This window comes from Sabethes cyaneus, chromosome 1 (genome assembly GCF_943734655.1).
Source record: "Sabethes cyaneus chromosome 1, idSabCyanKW18_F2, whole genome shotgun sequence".
In the NCBI taxonomy this organism is placed as follows: domain Eukaryota; kingdom Metazoa; phylum Arthropoda; class Insecta; order Diptera; family Culicidae; genus Sabethes; species Sabethes cyaneus.
This window is the reverse complement of record NC_071353.1, coordinates 14498726-14504915: the sequence shown is the minus strand read 5'-3', so window position 1 is coordinate 14504915 and position 6190 is coordinate 14498726.

Below are 6190 nucleotides of genomic sequence, written 5' to 3'. Positions count from 1 at the left end.
ACAACGAATGTTTCTGAACTTGCGCAGGTCTATTACCAGTCGATGCAATGTTTTATAACTTTTGAAGCCTACGTCAACGGCTGCTGCAATGTGCGATATTACTACATTTGCAGATGATGGAATTGGAAATGCATAACCATGCAAAACTATAAAAAACTCCCAAAACACATGATTATTAATTCCGAAGAAAGTGAATTTCTATGAAAACAACCGTGCGCCCGTTGGCAGCCAGCACCTAGCAGCATTGCGCTGCGAATCCAACCCCACACTGGGACACAGAACTTGGTAAAGCATCCGGGTTTCCTCGAGAATTCAACCAAAGCTGTTGGATCCGCTTCCAGAACGCTCGGCCATACATGTATGTAGCCGCCAGCCGGTTAAATTACCGGACAATATAAAAGCTAGTGAGGCAGATACGAACTGGTCCAGTGTCCACCGTGTTGCGCCGTCAGTATCAACGGTTCAGATAATTTCAACAAGCGCCGTGACCCGCCAGAGGCTTAAACAAGCACGGTGTTTGTTGGGTTTTGGCGTGTTTGCTGCCGTAGACAGTTGGCCGTTGTTCAAGATCAAGTTCGCGCGAAGTGTGGGCGTGAGAAAGAAATGCTGCACGCTGCTGCGGTGTGACTTATCAAGTTGAGTGCACGATAAAGGAGAAAATAATTGCTTGTGGTGTGCTACCGGTACCTGGCAAGCCGTGTGCTACCCTGCCTAACCTATATTTGTCGGAGCAGCCACACAACTGCCTGTGAAGTGATTGAGAGAAAACGATAGAATCTAAATCGATTAAATTATTCATGAGTTGTATGCGACGGAAGGTGGATAGATAAATTACGCTATCTGAGAAAAATTGTGATTGCATTGGAGGAAAATTAGACGCAAATATGAGTTTTACTGCATGCCGGTGGGTGCTAATTATATTTTCCGTCGGGACAGCATTGACAAATAGTGATTGTAAGTATATGGTGTCGTGTACGTCTATAAATTGCAGTATAATTGGAAATGATTGAGCACGATCTAATTTTAGCATAACAAACAGAATCCTTTAGAAATTATTCTTTTTTTTTTAAATTTCTATGTAATTTTAATGGAATTTCTGTTCATATTCTCACTTCATGGTGATTTAGTCCCGGTTCCATTTTAGAAATTATATTATGTGTAATCAATCCGCAGTCTTGAGCTGTCACCTTGGCATGTTTTAAACGGGACACCTATATCTAGTCATTGCTTGATATATTTTGATCATTCGGCTGTCTCCTTGAGCGCTGCAACATTTCGCAATCCCAGATTTGCTGACTGGGACCTCGTTGAGAAGGAACTTGCGACGAGATTTCAAGGATACGAACCGATGATTGACTCATCAATCGACTAGGACGTGGCTGTAGATGTCGCAGAATCTTTAATTGCGAAAACTTTTGAGGTAGCTTGCCCGCTGACGACGACTAGAAGATCGCCTCACGGAACTAAAGAAACGATGCAGGAGAGCTTGTGATAGCGGACTGGCAGCCGAAAGGCCCACCGGGCCTATCAGATTGAGGGCCCAATCTGCAATATTCTCATGAAAACTGCATCTTCTCAAAAGATATCACAGCGTTACAAGTACCGTAAATCAAATAATTGTAATAAGTTATTTATGTAATTTGCCTTATCTCCTAAGACATCGCCAAATAGCAAAGCAGGTAAATTTACTAAATTAACTAAAGATTGTGCCTGCATGTTGCTATCTGCTCGGTTGATAATACCCTGTAGCGCTATGTTGAATAGCAAGCACGTTGATAAAGCCACCTGCGAGGTACGGAAGAACTCCGCAATCCACCTGAAATCCGCACACAGTACTCACTGCGTACCGTTTAGCATAGTTTTAATTGTTTTAAACAGCTATCCGGAAAGACTGTCGTAGTCTGTCATGACTTTCCCTAGCTCTTTACGGCCGATGATATCATACGCAGCCTTGAAATCAATGAAATAATTGTGCGTAGAAACTCTGTGTTAATGTATTCTTTAGAGGATTGGCAGTAGCATAAATATTTTATCCATCATTGATTGTCCTTCAACGAACCCGGGAGAGCACTTTGTATGCGGCATTCATAACGGTGATTGTACGAAATTGTTCTCACAGTCCAACTTGTTGCCTTTCTTGTAGATTCGGCAGATAAATCCACTCCTCCGGTAGCTGATCAGTATAAAAAAATTACAATCAGCTGGTGCAGACAACTGGCCAGTTCTCCCGAGCCATCTTATTAAACTCCGCTTCGGTATCCTCGGTCCCCGAGATAAGGACACCTTTTAATTCTTAAAGTTGACCACCGACATTTCAATAGAACCCAAGTCCAACTTGTGAACAAACCGAGTGAGGATTCTTTTTTGTATGCTAGCCCGTTTGTTTACTAGTTGAAGTTGGAGTTTGACCCTATTGAAATGTAGTCGTCAGTTGTATTTGAGTTCGAATCATGGCTTCGGGATAGTGTCATAGAAACTGTCGCATAACCAGTGGTGTGAGCTGAAGACATCCCAACGGTATTTCAAATGCAGTTTTATTTATTGATGTTGCAGTTGAAAACTGTAAAAAATCGACGTGCGAGATTCGGTTTTATTCTTGTTCTGTGTGTCGCAACTACGTCGCATGTGGTGCGCTGTGCTCGTACATTTATACAGCGCACCACGTGCGACGTAGTTGCGACACACAGAACAAGAATAAAATCGAAAGTCGCACGTCGATTATTACGGTTTTCAACTGCAACAGTAATATCACTACCTAACCCGACAAACTTCGTATTGCCGCAAATTAAACTGTGTTGTACATAAATCATGAATCTCGAATTATCTTTGTCACAATCTCAAGTTTTGCAAGTTTCTGAGGAGTTCAACATTAGATGATTCATTTTGGCAGTTACGTAACTATGAAAGCATGGGCATTTTAATATACAAATTTGCAATTTTCTCTCACCGTAAGGTAGTAAACAACTCCTCCCATTGCTTAGCCAGAAACCGTGTGATAAAGCGGAGCGAAAGCCTGCAAATTATTTTTAGTTGTTGAAATTGGCTTCAAAAATCGGAGGGAAAAAATAATTAGTGGGGTGTCGAATTTATTTTTTATTAAAATCAATTGTCTGTGGGCTCTACAGCCTTAAGAACTCGAAAAATGGCTCCATACACTCATGTTAACGCGTCTAACACCAGGCAGAAATGGAAATTCAAACAAAAGAATATGCAAAAATCGCCTTTTCTTCTTTCTTTTCGTAGGTTTTTACATGGAAAACAATAACATATATATGAAAAGCAAGAACAGATTTGGTTTTCATGTTTAAACTTTAGGTAAAAATGCGTTAGTTTTGCTCGATTAAAAAATTCTTTTTCCGTTCAGTTGCCCAACACTGAAAGGACAAAAACTTGATAAAATATTTGTAGTAGCCTTACTGACTAATGTTTTATGGAAGAGTCTAAAATTTCTTGAGTTTGATTTGTTTTTGAGTTACGCAAAAAAATCAGTTTTATTTGTATGAGAGCCCTTATCCCTCTTCTTAACACGAAGGTCAAATTTCATTTACACTACATCGTCAGCTGTAAATATGCTATGATTTTAAATATGCCCGCAAGCTCTTTATCCAGCTTGACATGCGGTCAGGCATATATTAATATTTTTTTGAAACGATGATTCTACAATTGCATTTCAACCTCATGACTAAAATCACGAGTTTGGTCAATTTCATAGGAACGGAAGCCTTTCTCCGAAGACCCGCGCTGAGAAACGCGAACTAACACGCTTACGGACGAACAACGTCACACGCAGTACCTTGCAAGTCGTAAGGGCCTGCATAGTGTCGTCGTCCTGAAAGTAAAAACAACTTAGATTAAAACTTCTCGGTCGGTGGTTTCTTCAGTAGGTGGAGGAAGAGGCACAATTTGTGTCTAAAAATAGCCCAACCCATGTCACTACGGTTAATAAGGGGGGTTGTGCAGACTTCTTTTGTCCAGCGCCTCTATGGTTCAAAGGTACACGGGTACCAGCGAGCCACACTCCCTGGCAGGTGTTGTGGGTTCAAATCCGGTTATAATCTCTGATTATAGCTTGGTTCGACCCATGCACCTTTCAGCATTGGACAAAAGATAGGAGTCACAACGACAACTTGTTAAGCGTAGCTACCTATTACTCCCTCCCCCCCTTTCTTTCCACTCTTTCCCCTCCATTCCCAAAAAATCCTTCTTCATTACTTTCCCTTACCGTCCCTTCATCAATTGTAGAATCATCGTTTCAAAAAAATATTAATATATGCCTGACCGCATTTCAAGGTCATGACTAAAATCACGAGTTTGGTCAAGTTAGGAAGTGTCTAGTGCGAAGAATGAATAAATTGGATGAACTGGAAAGTTTTTGATACCTTTGCCGAAAATATATTGGGTTGTTCAATGGCAGGTAGAACTCCAACCCATGCTCTTTCGTTCGCCGTCCAAATGTTTTATTAATCAAAACTACTGCCGCACCCTTAAATTTATTTATTTCTTTACCTTTTTCCTTGGAGCAGGGAAAAGTCCGTTGGAGTAAACCCCTTTCAGGTTTCTCCTCCAATAGGCATAAAATCTCCCCAGGTAACCAAAAAGCATTAACATAAGCAGCAAATCAGCCGCTTATTAGCATATCTGGCATTTTATACTGCACGCTGTTGTATATTAGCTTTTTGATAAGTGTTATAAATTGGCATCCAAAATTCTATTTAAATTCTTCGTGTCGGTAATTAGCTGCAAATTAGCATTTTCAGCACTATAAGAAGGTTAACAGTGAAGTAGCAGTATATTTTGCCAAAATGGCATTTAAGTAGCATTATTAGTTACTTGGGTCCTCATCTTTTTTAATGTACTACATCATTTTACACTATTATAACAATTAACCTCCAGTGGTCAATAACTCTTTTAAGGAGGTATTTTCGCGTTCTTGCATATTTTACTCAGTCATCATTTGTGTTTACGATATTTTAGTTCACCAGCGTACGATGGAAATTGATGCGTTGTGGGTGGGTGGCAGGGGTGGAATGAATGGTGGTCGGCGGGTGGGGGTTGACGATTTGTAGAAGCCGGCGGTGTGGCGGCAGGCATCGGAAAATAGAAGAAAACGAAGTGTTTTAGATTAAATGCTCACGGTAGGTAGTGCTGGAACTTGTGTTTCAATATTTTTTTACAGCAAGGGTGAACGTCTTTATGTCAGAAGTATTTCTGCAGCTAATTGGAAGATCGTTGTATAGCTTGCGACCGATGCATGTAAGCTTTTTTCGTGCGAATTCGGTTTTTGGTGTCACTAACAAAAAAGGACTAGTCTGTCGAGAGGCTCGACTCCGCAACATGCCTTTAATTGTTGTGTTGTGGTGCACTGAATTTGTTGCAATTTTATGCATGTGAACCACGGTTTGCAGGTCGCGCAGGGCTCTGACAGGAAGGATGGAATCAATGGCAGAGTACAGTGAAATGGTGGGGTGAAGGTGTTGCTTATTTAGTACGGCATTCAGGCATCTATTTTGGATGTATTGGAGTCTTGCGTGAATCATAGAGTAATATAGCTTTATCATCCATTTTTGTGGTACAAAAGAAGAAATTTTTCTCAGGATTCCACAGCAGGCAACTAATTTCTTTTTCAATGAGCGAATATGTGGCAACCAGCTCGTGGTGGAATCGATAGTTAATCCTAGGAAGATATTCATTGACTTCCTCGATGACATGTCCTCTTACTTCAATTGGTTCATGTAGCGGTACACGTTTCTTAGGAGAATGTATCAACATAAGTTTGATTTTACTTAGATTCAGAGACAGCATATTTGTTTCGAAATAGCGATTTAATAGTTCCAAAGTGTTTTTAACTTGATGTTGAATCGATTCACATACTGAGGGATCATCCGCAAAGAGCCTAACTTTACCATGTTACTGCAACCGGGAAAGATCGTTTACAAATAAAAGGAACAGAATCGGACCCAGATTGCTGCCTTGGGGAACACCTGTTGGTATGATTGTCGTGGAACTTTTGCATTTTTCGATTGTTACGTATTGCATTCGACAAATAACTTCCAATTAATTGTAGCGGTATGCCTCTTATTCAATACGCTTCAAGTTTGTCAAGAAGCAACCCATGATCAATAGTATCAGCACAGACAAGGTAGAAATGGGACGATAGTTAGATACGTCTTTTAAGTCACCAGATTTAAAT